Genomic DNA, 17,525 nt, shown 5'->3' on the forward strand with positions numbered 1-17,525 from the left:
AAATTGTTCCAATTTTAGTATATGTACCGCCGAAGCGAGTACAATAAATAGTTAGTTAAATTCATCAAAAAATCGTATTCCGTTGTTTTGATCAATTTTCTACCAAACCATTAAAATTAATTTGTTAAATAAAAACTAATTAATTTTTAATCACAGTTAATTTGGTTTGTATTAAAATAAGTATGTTGTAATTAATATAACGACAATAATACATGTAATTTGAATAAAAATATGAGTGTCCGGTTCTTTTGTTTTCGACTGTACTCGATACGACCCGAAAATCTGGACAGTGGGGATCGCAGAGCGTCGGGTAGATGTGCACGGGGGTAATGCAACCTTTTAGAAAATCGGAGTTTTGATTTGCGTCGGGTAGCATCGGATAGCGTCGCATGGCGTAGCATCGGGTAAGTGTGTTTCTGGCTTAAACCGTTGCGGCCACTGACGCCCATAGAAGTTTTGTTGTCGACCAAAGTGATTGTTGAAAAAGAAATTGTAAATTAAACACCCCAGCAATGTAAGCGCGTAATTGTATTTTGACATGTATAATTCATACATAGGAAAAAAAAGGTTAGGTTAATGTAACAAAAATAATTTTAAAACTCATTAATTTTACAACATATTGTATGTATATGAATTGCTTGTTGTAGGAAGTTATAGGGCAACTTCATTTTCTCTACTTTAGTAGTTACATATACATTTTTTTGTAAATAAACAAAATTAATTCATTCTTGTCTATTTAACTCTGTTTTCGTTTGTGAAAACTAAAATTGTACACATTCATTTAGGCATTTTATTTAAATAGAACATGTCTTGTTTTGTCGTCCACATTTAGAATAAGATAATTTGTTAAAATAATATACATATCATTCAATAATTTTATAAATAAATGCTAATCACAATTTGCCACAAAACTTGTTTTCTTAATTAATTGAAAGGAACGTAACTTTTTTCCTTTAATAATTTTTAAAGATATTGTGATGTACATTTAAATAAATAAAAAAAGTTTTAAACTAAAAAAATACTTGTAAGAACTGTAAATATATTTTGTTTTAGAGGTACATGCATGTTTTTCTGTCATTCATATTTTCAATATAGGCAACCTCTACAATTACAGAATGTTTATAATCTAATCTGCCGCACGAAAATGGAACTGTTGTTGACTGCAAATATCACCATGGATTTTTCTCTCTGTCGTCTATTGTTTCTTGCAATTCTACCATATGAAAGCAGATATTGGACACGACTTAGCAAAAAAAAATCTGGTAACGTGATATAGAAAAATTTCAACATCGGAGGAACTCCATTTAGAGATTTGATATACAATGTAAATCTAAAACCGAATATTAAAATTCGGCGCGTTGAGCCATTATCCAATAGAATAAAAAAATTCCTCTTGCTACAAACACGCATATTTGGGCAGACGTTAACAGACTTATTTAGTCGGATGTATGAATTATGTCAAATTGCAATTACGCGATCGTAGCCTATCGAAGCACTAATAAACCGTCAATTAAGTAAGGTTTAGAACACAGAATCCCTCCGTCAATCCAGAAATTAACTTTGCCCTGATTATTTTGGGGATTGATTAATTTTACCATGGGAACATCCCTTTACATATTTATGTACGAAATGTTTTATAAATCAAATAACCGAAGACTTTACAACACACTTGAATAAACTGTTAGTTGGCATGGTAACAAAGGATTTTTATGTCTTGTTAAAACCTTATCACTTAATTACTATAAAAATATTAAATTGTAAACAATACAATATATGCATTCAAATTCCTATTACAAATCTATTAGTAGATTATTGTAATAACAAATATTCATGATTAAACATATAGATCAAATTCTCCCTCTTTATTTTGAAGCTGGTCAGGTTGTTGGGTCCGTTCAAATATTCAATTAGTTCATTCCAACGTGGCATTACAAGCACACCAAATTACATATTATGAATTTATGTTTAATTAAATTTGTTAAGGGTGGTCACGAGGTTGCTGCTTTCAAATGATATTAATAATCCGCATGCAATCTCTGAATAACTGAACCGAAGTAATTGAGCAAAAAATCTCTTGTGTATAGACACATACACGAGCAGAGTGTGCCGATATATGTAAATTTAATGTTTATTATTTATAATGATGGGTGACAAAATATTATATTGCGAAAATTTAATATAAAAGAGTTGTGTTACTAAATTTGTTTTTATATGACTTCCTTTGGGTTTAAAATTTCAAGGCAGGTTTTAAAGTAAACATATACGGCGATTGTCAAAGACTATGTGCAAGATCGGTCAGTGTTGCGAAAACGTATAACCGTTGCGCCGTGAAAGACAGTTAATCATCGTTTCACGAACAACTCGCATTGCGGCCTTTGCATTTACATGCCAGTTTATTTGTCTTATCTAAATAGGACGCTAATTTGGATGTCTCTTTTGCAACTCTTAATTTACTTTCTTTCACTTGACAAATAATCTATGTACCAAGAGATTTTCACGTTAAAAACCTACAATATCATGAAATGTTTTGGCTGGGGAACTTTTCAAAAGAAGAAAACAAAAACAAGTTTCAACACAAGACGATAATTCATTGAATACTGAAAATCAATACTTCATGTTGATATCGACTGTTAAGACGGGAAACTTTTCGTTCTTTCCTTTTATCCTAGATTTTATCATCAGCAATATTACTTTTATTATTCTAGTTACGAAATCTTCCACTTTCTGAAGTTTCCGGTATTGTTATTTTATAGACATTGAACAATAATAAATATCACCCTTCGAACCGTTACAATTTTCAATTTAATTTCATTTTCCATTAGGGGACCGCGGTAGCCGAGTGGTTAGCATGAGAGACTCACGCCGCGGTCGTGGGTTCGATTCCCACCGTCGCCTCTGGCCCTTTTTTCCCGATAACCCCCAATTTGAACACACAAGAATTCGTACTATGGCTAATATGCAAGATCATAAGGCCGATTAAAAAAAAAAATCCATTAAAGCCGATTTTTTCCAACTCTAGATTTATAATACGTAGAAGTGACTAACATTTTTTAATCAAAAATTGTATATTATGTTTGTTGTTTACTTGATATCAAAGTGAAATAATTTTGAAGAAGAGAGAGTATCAAATTAATAAAAATTTCAAGTTGACACAAACCGTCATGAATATAAAAATAAAACTGGCTCATTTATATTAATCGCACACAAAAAATGACGCTAAGAAAGGCTTTCTGGGAGTTTCTACTAAAATTTAACGAATAAAAAGTCTTTTCCCTTGGGCCCTTTATTCTTTATAAAATAAGTTTAAATGAAGCTTTGGGCAATTTGTTTCCGGTTATAATATTTTTTAGAAAATCTATAAAAACTCTGTGAGAATATGTTTGAAACTAAATGAACAGAATAGAGTATCACGAAGTAAGCATTTATTACGTTATTAAATACATCACTATATCAGTGATTTTCGATATTTTTTTAAATCGTTTTTATTATGTATGTCTCTAATATATATGCATTTTGAGACATTTTTAGCACCCTTTTCAGTACAATTTAGTTGAGCCTAACAGCTAACACTATAACTATGCATATAAATTATTTTTATTTATATGAAAAAGGACGTGTCGGTTTCAAATTTATACAGATTTATAAATCTTCTTTGCCGATCACAGGCGGTTGTTCTTTTTCTTTGTATCACAAGGAGATTTCTCTTAAGTTGAAAGCTGAACTTTCGAGCTCAACAGTTTTGCACTGAACCGGAGCCAGCAAAGTTCTTTCAATCTGTTACACTCGCTTTCTAAACTTTCAGATAGAAAAACCATCGAAAAGTTTACAGATTGCTAATAATACACGGAACGTGTTAAAACGCATGCTAATTTTGTATAATGTTTCCGCTTTTTCAAGGTAACCGTTATATTTAACGTCTTTTAAGTAACATTGACGCTATTTTAAAACTTGTGCAAACAGGATTTTGCCACTACCGCTAAGTTTTCGAGGAAGCTTGTAGTAGTTCAGGTTAAGTGGTATCTTGCTAGCATGTTAACAAAGGCGGTTCACAGATTTTATGGTTTTTCTCTTGATTGTTGACGACAGTTAACGTACAAAGTAAGCCTTAATAACGTAACTACAATTCCATACTCATTATAATTATATTCATACCTATCTTTTAGAATATTAGCTTTTAAATTGTATTCAGCCAAAAAGTCTGTTTAACACAATTGCTATGGCTTTCTTGATAGAAAGATGTATAAGATTACTTGTACTTCTAGCTAACTGACTTTCCTACTTGTATGCTAATTAAAGTTAATAAAACTAAATAAAATTAATAGGACTCGGAATTCATGACAATTTTTACTAATTGTAAAATGTTAACTATAATAAACAATTTTATTATTTTTTTCATTGGGCAGTATCTCCAAAGATAAATAACGGAGGACGCTGGCAAATAGTGTTCCGTTCAATCTGCCCATGCGCAATGTTGGTTTTACATTCTCCAGACAGTTTTATTTGATTTTTATGGTTTTTTAGGGATTTTGGTATATTGTATAAATCTCACTATTTTATGAATGTATAGTAAGTAAAACAGTATTTTCACTAAGATGGTCTAGACAATGGGTTATTTGGTTTCAGATGGCACAAACCTATAAATCTGTATTCCAGACGTTGAGGCGGACTGGCCCGATTCCAGAAAAATACCGGGGATCTGCTTTTACCAACTCTATTGAACTTCGATTTCTGTTGAAATATTTTAGTAATAAATATGATGTCAGGGTTTTATCAAAGCCAGACGTTAATGTTGAACGAAATTTGCAAAAAAGTCAATCCCGGAGTTCAAGAGATTATAAATACTCAGAGAATTGAATGAAATACAAAATCTGGTTAATTAAGTTGTTTTTAGCCTTCGTTCTGCTCTCTTGTCTAAATGAAAATAGTTTCTTTAACATTTTAATTTTTGGCTGATAAATGTTCTATACGAGAAAAGGAGAACCATCAAGCTTTTAGACCATTGTTCCGTAACTTGTGCCGTCAGCTAAACGTTCATAAATTTAATTATTTAATGAATCATGTCAATTTTAGCTTGAGAAATACCAATTTATTACAATTTTATTGGGTTATTAGATATAGGTAACGTTAGTTCAAAAAGAGACTGTTTTTAATTAAGTTGTATTTCAGTCGTTAAAAGACTTCGGCTTTAATTTTCTTATAGTTTCAAATAAATATTTATTTTGTCTCGAAGTTTTTCACAAGTTTTATGTTATCAATAAACATTTAACTAGTTAACTTAATGTAGAAAAAGAGAGAGAGTGATTGAGCAAGCAATGTTGGAAAAAGACAGGCGTACAAAGGGCGAGCGAACGAGAGAGAGAGAGAGAGAGAGAGAATGAAAAAAAGAGAAACAGAGTGAAAAGGTGGTAAACAATGGAGAGTGAGATAACAAAAAGTGAGGGTTACAGAGAGAGAGAGAGAGAGAGAGAGAAAATCGATTGAGAAGGGAGAAAGAGAGATAGCCAGAGAGAGTGTAAGAAAGGACATTCCTAAAGAGGGAGAGGGAGAACATAAAATAGGGGGGCGTCGGTGGCCGCAACGGTTTAGGCGTTGACACGGCGCTCATCACTGTAAGGTAAAGGTCCCGGGTTCGAATCCAGCGGTGAATCCTGCATTCAAACCCGACATACTTACAAATGGGCTTTTGTTTTAATCCGGCACCCTGAGGGTCATATATGACCTGTACTGTTCCGTTCCCTCGTAAAAATAATTTTATGGACATTAAATAATTTTACCGTAATAGAGGGACTAGGGACGTAGCCAAAACCCTCGTAAAAAATAAAGAATTAAATAAATAAACATAAAATAGAAATACAGATAAGGAAAAGAGAACGTGCAATAGCAATGTTGGGAAAAGACAAGCCAAAACAGAGGAATAGAAAAAAAGAGACATAATTAAATAGTGTAGTTGTAGGGAGGGGGGAATGTGAGACAGACTGATACAGAGAGAGAGAGAGAGAGAGAGAGAGAGAGAGAGAGAGAGAGGGAGGGAGTGTGAGAGAGAAAAAAGAAAATACCACACAGCTATACAAAAAAAGCACCATATACTTAAATATAAAATGGATCAATTATAATAAAATTGTCCGGAAGTATGACATACGTTGACGTAAATAGTATAGGAGGACCAAACGTATACGAAGTTTCTTTTAAGGCGTTAAAATCACTTCCACGCCTTAAGTATTTACCGTATTTGTGCGTTTTCCTCTCATTAAAAGAAATAATTATATTTTGTGAGCATTTGAGCGCGCGTGTAATTGTCTGACACATGGGTACAAAAAATTATTTGTTGAACATCCTTAACAGGGCGAACAAATTATTAAAGTGTATAGGATTTTTTGGTGCTTGTACGTTCGTACAAATTAGCCCGGCTTCGACATTTATTTATATTTTTTATTTATTTATTTTATTTATAAACGTTTCAATTAATTTATCGCGACCTAGCGAAATGTGCGTCGGTTTACCAATTACTTTCCCTCCGAATCTCTCGACGGCTTGACGACATTAATATTCCACGTTTAATTGTTCTGCCGGTGAGGATTTTATTAATAGGGCAATTTGGTCCGTTAATTAAACCCAGCGAAATATCGAATCGAAAATAAAACGTCGTTTACGGTGGTATTGCGTATATGAACGTAAAAATTTCGATTATTTAAACATAAAGTAAGATGGGAAGAATCTTATATTTATCGGGCATTTTCCCCAAACAGAACCAAAATCTAATTTGAATTTTTCAGAAAATTAAATGTGCTACTTCCTCTCTCTAAAAATCATGGATGGTTTGTGCAGTGTGTCGATCGAATTTTCACGCTCGGTTGTTCATCAAGTCGCTTAATTTTTTAATTAAAAATTTAAAAACGAAACGATCAAAAGCGGGTGAAAAACTATCATGCTCGGTAGACTAAAAAATTTAACTCATTGTTTTAGTTTACAACGTGTCCGAGTGGATCGAGGTCACGATAGCTCAGGTGGTAGAGCAGCGGCGTATCTAGCCGAAGGTCGTGGGTTCGAAACCCTCTCGTGCCATTAACTTTTTTTCATCTCAACTAAAAACCTTAATTAATTGTAAAGTATTAATTGGTCAAGCGGATCACGAAATTAGTGAATTTAAGAAAGTAATAGCAATGTTGAAAAAAGACAAGCCCGAACAACAGAAAAGAGAAAAAGAGACAGAATCAAATAGTGTAGTTGTAGGGAGAGGATTAAGTGAGACAGACTGATACAGAGAGAGAGAGAGAGAGAGAGAGAGAGAGAGAGAGAGAGAGAGAGAGAGAGAGAAAGAGACAGAGAGAGAGTGAGAGAGATTTTCAACTCACGATAATATAATTCGTTTAATAAAGAAAATAAATGATTTAAAAAACAATACATAAAAATTTGAAGAAATCAACGCAATAAATATAAAACAGAAATAGTTCAAAACAAATGGATTTTAGCTATAATAGCAAAATCGATATAAATCGTCTCTAAATAATATATGGCTTTAATAAATGACAATTGGCCCACAAACACACAAAATTAATGTCTTCACTAATAATCGAGAAAGTCTGAATCGTTTAAAATAAAACTGATGAAAATAGAAATTTACATTAATACCTTTCTATCATTATAAATTGTTTACTAGAGTAATTAAACAAGAGCGTAAAGTAAATATAGGAAAATTATTTTTTACAAGGTGTTAAGTTCGGACGCCTCTATTTTTTGCTGTTTTGTATTATTCAGGTGCATTTCAGCTACACGCCATCACAGCACGCTTCGTTTCGCCTTTTTATTTTTCCCGGATGCCTTTCATTTTTTCAGGTTCATTTTGTTTGTGTTTTCGTTTTCTGAGAGAATAAATGAATATATCTTCCTCCTGTTTCATATTGTTATCTTAACATCTACGAAAGGCCCTTTGTGTCGACACGACCCTCAGCCACCCTCCTGCGAACATTCCCTATTAATTAGATTGTCAACTCCCGGCTCGAACGTTCGCGATGAATTTATTTCAATTATTTTAGATAAATAAAAGACAGTAGTGAAGGCTTCTTCGAAACATTTCCGTCGGTACGCCGATACGAAAAATTCTTCCGAGCCCATTTTCAAAGTTCTAAAACGTTTTTGTTCATTTTTGCTCTTAACAATGAATGAACAAATTTAAAGACATCGTTGAAGTTAAACAAATATGGTTCGATTTTTTCATGAACTAGCGTATTTATACAAATGTTGTATAGTTTTTATTGTATTGTTATGCTATTATATTAATAATTTGAAACTTTTGTAAGCAATAATAGCCTGCGATTTAAACTTTATCGAATAAATGAGATTAAGTTGGGCTGTTGAAAAAAAATCCTTAATTTTGCATCGATGGTTATTAATTCAATTTCGAAATACTCTGCAGATGTATAAATTTGGAATCAATTTACAAAAAAGTCAATTAACATTCCCAAGTTTGAAACACCAACTTTACACTGCCGATGCTTGCGAAAAAGCTCCCAGTAAAGCCCAAACAAACTGTTGGCTTTGTTTGAAATCGAGAGTGAAAAGGTCGAAGCAACAGCCAATTGCCGCAATGTTTACTGTATGTTAACCACATCCCCCACCAAATGTTTTCTTTCCTTTACACTTTTGTTAGCATAACCCGCCTTTCTTGTAAAAGAGGGTTTAAGGGAAATAAGAGCCACTTTAATGTTACCTGTTCAATCCTGATATTAACTCAAATTATACTTTCTCAGAAAGATTAACGTTATTTTAAAGTCACTAATTTCACGGTCCGCTTGACCAATTAATATATTACAATTAATTAAGATTTTTAGTTGAGATAAAAAAATCAATGACACGAGCGGGATTCGAACCTACGATCTTCGGCTAGATACGCCGCTGCTCTACCACTTGAGCTATCGCGACCTCGAATTTGAAAAATGAAAAATGGCAAAAAGGAGGGAAAATTCAAAAGGTGGGGTTGAGATGGGAAGTTAGTGTCCGAGTGGATCGAGGATCGAGTTCGGCTCCCGCTCGTGCCATTGACTTTTTTAACTCAACTAAAAACCTTAATTAATTGTTATTTTAAAGGCATACCAAAGAAAGACGAGTTAATTAATGAAATAGCATTAATTTAATAAGAAAAAAAGTTTTTCTAACTAACTTAGCACAACGTTTCATGGAGAAAGTGTAAATTTACAAAGTAAATTTTGAGTTATTCACTTGTGAAGATTTCAACCCTCAAAAGAAACACGCGAAAGTGCTTGAAGCTTTTAAAATATTCATTCTCTGCCCTAAGACAATCCACCTTTACGGCTTCGTTGGCTATGTCTAACAAAAACGAAAATGTATCCCCATCTACATTACAGAAACCGCGAACATTTTTAGCGGTTATTTTCAGGGAAAATGAGAATCCCACGTAAAAAAATACATCTTGACTAAACAAAGTTATTGTAGAAAAATTATGATTTTATGATTAAGATTGATAAATTTAGTTTATGATTTATTATGTATATTTATGTCATACTCCTTAAAAGATTCCATTTATGTGGGTTTTAAAAATGCTAACATTTGATGCAATAAATTAAAAAAACGTATATAATTAATTACGATGGATATTTTGTTTTCAAAATTTAAACAATTTATCAATAATGGTAACTTTTAGTATTGATTACCTTCCATTATATTTCGTGGTCCGATTAATGCACTCGGACACCAATTTTCCATCTCAACCCACCTTTCGGATTTTGGTAAAAAAATTGTAATAGTAGTGTAATCAGGATTCGATTCTCGGCGACAAATGAAATGGCCACGGAGAGCTTTAGTGAAGACATACTTCAGCTTAATTATTAAATCCATTAGATTTTGTGATCCGATTGACCAAATAACTTCTTTCATTTAATTAATCTTTATGTAAGGGATTGGTTGAGATAAGTGGATCGAAGTCACGATAGGTCAAGTGGTAGAGGAGCGGCGTAGTTAGCCCAAGGTCGTAGGTTCGAATCCCGCTCGTGACACTGACTTTTTTTATCTCAACGAATACCTTACACAAAGATTAATTAATTGAAAGAGGTTATTTGGTCAATCGTACCTCGAAATCTAATGGACTACATTCTAACATTAACTAAACAAGCACTCCAGTCCTGATATATAATCAATCCCATATTTTATTTGATAAATCCATATTGAGTATCTTTAATACGTGAAATAATTTATGAAAGGGAGTTAATATTTACCCTGCAATTGGTAATTTCTCATCCCTTGGAATTATTCAACACTTGGGAGATTTATTTAGCCTATCTGGTGAACTTGACACAGTCTCGATACAATTACGATTTTATTATTTACAAAAACGCAGAAAAAACACGATCTCATTTAAATAAAATGGCCACCGATCTCATTTAACTAAAAATGATAAAAGGTTCAATATGATTTTTTTATTTAGAAAACAAATTACAATAATGTTTGATTGATTTTTTTCTCAGATTATATATTTTTCTTGTATTTCTTTTTAAACTTTACCCAATAATGTAATAAAAAATTGAACGAAATTTTATTCTGTTTCAGTTTCCTCCAGTTCGCAGGGACGAAGAGAGGTGAGCTTGAGCCCATTATTTTTCCATTACGCACGTTTGCTGGTGGTAATTCGTCCATAGACACTAAAACATAAAGAATGGTTCGGCGAGAATGGAACACGCGAACTTGTCACGGCAACAGGTGAACAATCAGAGGTCAATTGGTTAGATCGGTTTTTTCTCATTTCTTTCTCAGTTCTTTTGAAATACACAAAGAATCGATTCTCTCTGTTAAAACTATTGTTTTATTTTTGCCAATTCGTAAATATTTGCTGGAAATAAATTCCCATTTTCTGAGATAGAAAGGAAGAAAAAAAAATCTCAAGGAGAAAATCGACATTTCTTTTGAACTTCTGGATGAAATTTATTTATTTTCTCCGGTCGCCTTGAAGTTGAAAGTGAGGAAGAGGCAGTGATTTAAGAGATTTATTTTTAAGTGAAAGACCTGAATGATTAACGGTGTAATTTATTGCACCTCCGAACGGGGAATATTTATCCTCAACTATCCTACCGGACCAGTAGAGAAGAATTTTCAAACCCTTATATTATTGTATAAAGGTTGCGTCATTCCCATCAACACAGAAATATTTCAACAATAAAACTGTTTATTTTTCTGTTCAATTAGATATACGATATGTTTTATTTTCAAATCATTTCGTCCAATCATTAAACATTTATACTCCTTATAAATAATTTTTTAAATTCTTGTTAAATACACTAAAAACTAACAAAAAATTATTTATAGCATGATATGAAAAATATGCATACATAGATTTATAAGTCTAATTCAATTCCTTGTCCTTTTCAAAATATAGATTTTTTTAATCAAATTGAATCTGTCTCTACCCAAATTTTCAGAAGCAAATTAGATTTTTTAGAAATTGAATTGAATTTTTTTGGTTAATGTTTCCTCTCTCTCTCCCTCTCTCTCACTCTCTCTCTCGCTCTCTTTATCTCTCTCAATCGCTCCCTCTATCTATTTTTGTCACTGTGTGTCTTTCTATGTGTGTTTCTCTTTCTACCCTTTCTTTCTGTCTCCCTCTCTCTCTTCTCTCTATATATCTATCTCTGTCTGTCTAGCTTTCTACTTATCTCTTTTTCTCTCTCTCTCTCTCTCTTTCTTTTTCTCTATCTTTGTTGGTCCTTCCCTCTCTCTGCTCATCTCTCATTTTCTCTCACTCCCTAACTCACTCATTCACTTTGTCTATCTAACCATTTATCCACCTTTCCCACCTTTCTATTTCTATTTCAGTTCTCTCCCTGTCTTTCTTTCTCTCTTAGTCCATTCTCTCCCCCCTCTCTTTCCCTCCCTCTCTCTCTCACCCCCTTTCTCTCTCTTACTCTCTCTCTCTCTCTCTCTCTCTCTCTATCTATCTATCTATTTTTGTCGCTGTGTATCTTTCTATCTGTGTTTTTCTTTCTACCCTCTCTTTCTGACTCCCTCTCTCTCTTCTCTCTATATATATCTCTGTCTGTCTAGCTTTCTACTTATCTCTTTTTTCTCTCTCTCTCTTTTTCTCTATCTTTGTTGGTCTTTCCCTCTCTCTGCTCATCTCCCATTTTCTCTCACTCCCTAACTCACTCATTCACTTTGTCTATCTAACCATTTATCCACCTTGCCCACCTTTCTATTTATATTTCTATTTCAATTCTCTGCCTGTCTTTCTTTCTCTCTTAGTCCATTCTCTCTCCCCCTCTCTCTCCCTCCCTCTCTCTCTCTCTCTCTCTCTCTCTCTCTCTCTCTCTCTCTCTCTCTATCTATCTATCTATCTATCTATCTATCTATCTATCTATCTATCTATCTATCTATTTTTGTCGCTGTGTATCTTTCTATCTGTGTTTCTCTTTCTACCCTCTCTTTCTGACTCCCTCTCTCTCTCTTCCCTCCATCTAGCTATCTATCTCTGTCTGTCTAGCTTTCTACTTATCTCTCTTTTCTCTCTCTCTCTTTCTTTTTCTCTATCTTTGTTGGTCTTTCTATCTCTTTCTGCTCATCTCTCGTTTTCTCTCACTCCCTAACTCACTAATTCTTTTTGTCTATCTAACCATTTATCCACCTTTCCCACCTTTCTATTTCTATTTCTATTTCAGTTCTCTGCCTGTCTTTCTTTCTCTCTTAGTCCATTCTCTCTCTTCCTCTCTCTCTCTCTTTCTCTCTCTCTCTCTCTCTCATCTATCTATCTATCTATCTATCTATCTGTCTGTCTGTCTGTCTGTCTATCTATCTATCTATCTATCTTTCTTTCTATCTATCTATCTTTCTCTCTCACTCTCCCTGCTCGACTCTCATCCCGTAGTTCTTTCGCTTTACATTTTCTCTCCTTCTTTTTCATTCTGTCTCTCTTTATTTTTCTCTCTTTCTCTCTCTCTCGCAGTCTGTTGTTTTTAGGATTAAATTGACGTACTCATTATTTTCGCATAACTTGGAGCTAAGATATAGCGGCTTGCTGAACAGTCTTCAGCCCACGAACCACGAATCATTAATAATTTTTTAAATTTTATTATTTTCAAAATTCACTTTAAAGTTCTCTAACGTTTTGAAGGTCTATTTATTTAAAATAGTTTTTATCAGGATTATTTATTCATACCATCTTCTTTGGCCTTTTTTAATAAAAAAATAAGATTTAATAATTAGAAAATTCTTTTATGTTGGCAAAAATTTGTGAACTATGTAAGATAGTTTTAAATCATTACTATGTCAAAGTCAGAATGCACGTGGAATGATTGTAAAATACACATTTAAATAAACATTCCCCACAAGCTGAACCAATCCTAGATATACAGGCTAAATCAAAATAATGAACGTTCCATTGAAATTGCGTTGGTAAACAGAGGCAGGGTGCCTAATGGCGTAGGGCAATCCGTACTGGAGTAGCGAGAACATGCGAGCCCAGAAATGATCCCTTATTTGTTACAATGGCGACATCCAATCAGACGGCCCGACTATCCACAACGAACAACAAATTGCACATGTGAATTCCCGTTTTTGTTCAACTACACGTGTACATGATGTTAAAGTTGAACCGTTCACTATATTAGGACGACGATAAATTAAAATAATAACAAACGTGAACAAGCCAACCTCGGAAAAACAAACTATGAGTAATTGCCAAATGGCTGGCACGAGTTCATACATTTCCAGACCAATAGCCTAAAACTTGTCATCAAACGTAAAATAAAATAACTACCAAAAAGATGTTCATTTATACTAAAATTCGATTATATTTAGTAATTATCGAACAAAATTTATTGCGTTTTTTCGGCAAAAATATCGTTTTCTTAAAAACATCGTGATATATTAAAAAAAAATTAAATTTGCGTCAGAAAATGTTGAACTTGATTCGGAAAAAATTCAATTTATTGTGAAAATACATATATTTGGTTTAGAAATTCTAAAATTTTACAATTAATTAATCTTTATGAAAGGTAATAGTTGAAATATGTGGTGAGTAGTGACCATTAATCGATATTTATTTAGAAATCGTGAGATGCGGTCTGGTGTGATGTAGGTTTCAGAAATACAGTTTCTTTATCGTTCCAGCGTTTCGATCTTCATTGAGATCATCTTCAGGGCCTGGGATTTACAAACATTGTTTAAATATAACTTTGTATTTGTTAAATTTAAACAATGTTTGTAAAACCCAGGCACTGAAGATGGTCTCAATAAAGATCGAAACGTTGGCACGATAAATAAAATGTTTTTCTGAAACTTACATCACACCAGACCGCATCTCACAATTTCTAAATAAATATATAATGTTTGAGATAAAAATTCAGCGTCACGAGCGGGATTTGAATTTATCTCGGATTTAACTCAACCAATACTTTTCATAAAGATTAATTAATTGAAAAAAGTTAATTGGCCAATAGGATCACGAATTGTAATGGTTAAATTTTACTTGGAATTATTATAAATTATTTTGGAACAGTCCAATTTAGTCAAGGCGAATACTCATCGTTTGGTTTTAATTATAGTTTTACTTTATTATTAGTCAAAACGGTACGTTTTCTAATTTGTGAAAGATTGAATTTAATCTTGTACAAGTGGTTTTGTAAAGTTTAAGATAAAACTCCACGATGGAGAATTTTGAGAAAATTACGTTTAGCAATATTTCCTCAAAAAGGGAAATGTGTAGACGGGAAAAACCTCCTTCCATCTTTTCTCAGTGTAATTTAGTCCGACTTCTAGTTGAGACGCCGGTTTGGGAAAGTAGTAAAACCTTTGAGTACGTTTCTTCGGCTACAAAAGCGTAATGAAGCCGCCGTAAAAGGAAGTGGGCGTTGCATGAAAATGGCCTCGGTAAATGCGACTGGTGTCTAAATAGACTTCCAAGCACTGCGTCGATTCCGCCTATCGGCCGGAGATAAAACTGAGATCGACGGGAAAGCGTCACAAAGGCGTAAAACTCGCTGTACATTTTACAAACGTTTAACTACTTGTCCTACGCACCCAGGTCAGGCTTTGTAGGGTGTAAAGAACATGTTTCAAAGTTCCCTAGTAACACTTGCCTTGTTTGTTTCATCAACAGGATTGTTTGTAGAGTGAGGAACTTGCTCTCGTAAACTATTAAGATCGATGCAGGAGGAGAATGTCTATTTGGCAAACAAGACAAAGTTGTGGCAATATTGCGGACAATAACAATGTCCAAACTGTATTGAAATCCTTGAAAACTGCATTTTTGACCAATTGATACAAATTAGAGAGGGGCTCGATCGCCAGATGATCAAAAGTACAGAGGAACCGGTTTGGAAAAAAAATTGTTTGCTAATTGGTATATTAAATCAATCAATCCATGGGGGTGTTACATTATTAATCTGGTCATAGATACAAAATGAAAAGTAATATTACGTACAATCCGGTAGGTAGGGCACTAAAACTTAGCGATATTTGTTTCCACAAGGATAACAAAATGAAGGTGCAATCGATGTTAATGGATAATGGATATCCTAAGTCATTAATAAACAGGTTAATGAACAGCAGAATGAGTGTAAATGTATGTGTATGCAAAAAAAAAACAATTCCCACCAGAAAGAGAAAGTTTTGATCAATTATAACATATATTTCGGATAAAGCAAACAAATTAAAACGATTATTTGAAACAAAAATCAATAACATAAAAGTAGCATTGAAAATTAAAAACAAAGTAGGAAAAAACATCTATACTAAATTGAAATATAAAGAATCTCAGCTCAAAAAATTCTAATGTTGTGTATTGTGTGGTGATTAGTGATCGTTAGTCGATAATTATTCAGAAATCGTGAGATGCGATCTGGTGTGGTTTCAGAAAAACATTTTCTTTATCGTGCCAACGTTTCGATCTTTATTGAGATCATCTTCAGGGCCTGCGATTTACAAACATTGATTAAATTTAACAAATACAAAGTTACATTTAAACAATGTTTGTAAATCCCAGGCGCTGAAGATGATCTCAATAAAGATCGAAGCGTTGGCACGATAAAGAAAATGTTTTTCTGAAACCACACCAGACCGCATCTCACGATTTCTGAATAGTTGTGTATTGTATAAAATATACTCATTGTCCCATTGTTTATTATAGTCAAACCAAACATTATTTGTCAGAGCGTGTTATGCAGCATCAGTATAACCGTAATGATTTTGTAAGCCAGGAACTGCAATATCAAAACATAAGCATAGTAAAAATCATAACATTGATTTTGACAAATTTGAAAATATGACTATTGAGCATAAGACAGATATTAAAAGAACATTTATTCAACACAAAACTGGATTTTTCTTTTGACGTTGACACTTGTCTTTAGCATGGAAAGTTGTTATACTCTTCCCTTGCAAAGAAAGACTCAGTGTATTCATTTTAATGAAAATATCTGATAGATACGACAGCATAATAGAAAACGTAGGCCAATTTGACATTGTGGATCGTCAACAGAGATAAGACTATAGGACGTAATTCCTGTAATCGTGAAATAGCTTTCCAACGCGACAGCCACCTCACTTCTGATGAATCATGGAACGATGATGGCTCCCCACATCGTAATCATTATAGTATTGTGAAAAGTCTTGACTTCAATGGCCGCGACCTGATATAATTAATAAATAGAACAGACTCATCGAAGACTTTGTAAAAAGTGGCATTTATTTCGTAGCTAAAACATGTCTGAGGAGTACACTATGACTGATTCTGCAAAATAAAATACTTTCGTTTTCACTACTCATTGTTATTAGTTTTTATTATTTATCTTTTCTACGTTTATTTTTGTAAGTATCAATTTTTCTCGAAGTCCGCTGCGGACCCCTTAGAGTCGGTGGACCAGAGTTTGGGAAGCCCCAGAGGAAGAAAATTAATGGATAGGATTAAGTTTTACGAGTCGAATATGGGCAGTAGTTTTTTAAGAGAGAAAACGTTCCATAATTTTCGATAAAATGAGAAGGAGGTTTATTATTTGTCCATGAGAAGAAAGATAAGTTAGTGAATGATTTTAAGAAGGGTGTGGTGATTAGTGACCGTTAATCGGTGATTATTTAGAGATCGTGAGATGCGATCTGGTGTGATGTATGTTTCAGAAAAACATTTTCTTTGTCGTGCCAACGTTCCGATCTTTATTGAGATCATCTTCAGGGCCTGGAAGTTACAAACAATTTAGGAAGGGTTTTAGGACTGAGTTATTAAGCATAGTTTTGAGAAAAGGTTGTGCTAATCATTGCAATGTAAAATTTTGTAATGTTCAATATTGCTTTTTTTGAAGTAATCTTCGTAATTAACAATTAAAATTGAATAAAACTATGTAGAGTTTTTGGTTTTTCACAAACGCAACCAAAGTGCGTCTAGAGGAACTAATTTTGATCGTTTTATTTGTTTTTGAACAGTCGTCCCTCAGTTCATTTCTAACAAAGGCAGTTCTGTACGTACGTGACCTGTTATTTAAGCTAAATATTAGTTTAAAGCATCAAATGCTTATGTAAGCCGGCATCGTTTA

General features: G+C 33.3%; 1 protein-coding gene across 23 annotated transcripts in view; it reads left to right on the forward strand.

Moving 5' to 3' along the window:
• Nucleotides 1–17,525, forward strand: part of LOC106664580 (glutamate-gated chloride channel) — a 212,833-nt gene that overhangs the window by 37,941 nt on the left and 157,367 nt on the right. For all 23 annotated transcript variants that reach the window (XM_024230531.1, XM_024230527.1, XM_024230529.1 and 20 more), the window contains exon 2: nucleotides 10,561–10,589. The gene's annotated coding sequence lies outside the window, so the exon portion shown is untranslated. The remainder of the gene's footprint in view (nucleotides 1–10,560; nucleotides 10,590–17,525) is intronic.

Source organism: Cimex lectularius, unplaced genomic scaffold, assembly GCF_000648675.2.
Source record: "Cimex lectularius strain Harlan isolate CLEC.00 unplaced genomic scaffold, Clec_2.1 scaffold13, whole genome shotgun sequence".
Taxonomy (NCBI): Eukaryota; Metazoa; Arthropoda; class Insecta; order Hemiptera; family Cimicidae; genus Cimex; species Cimex lectularius.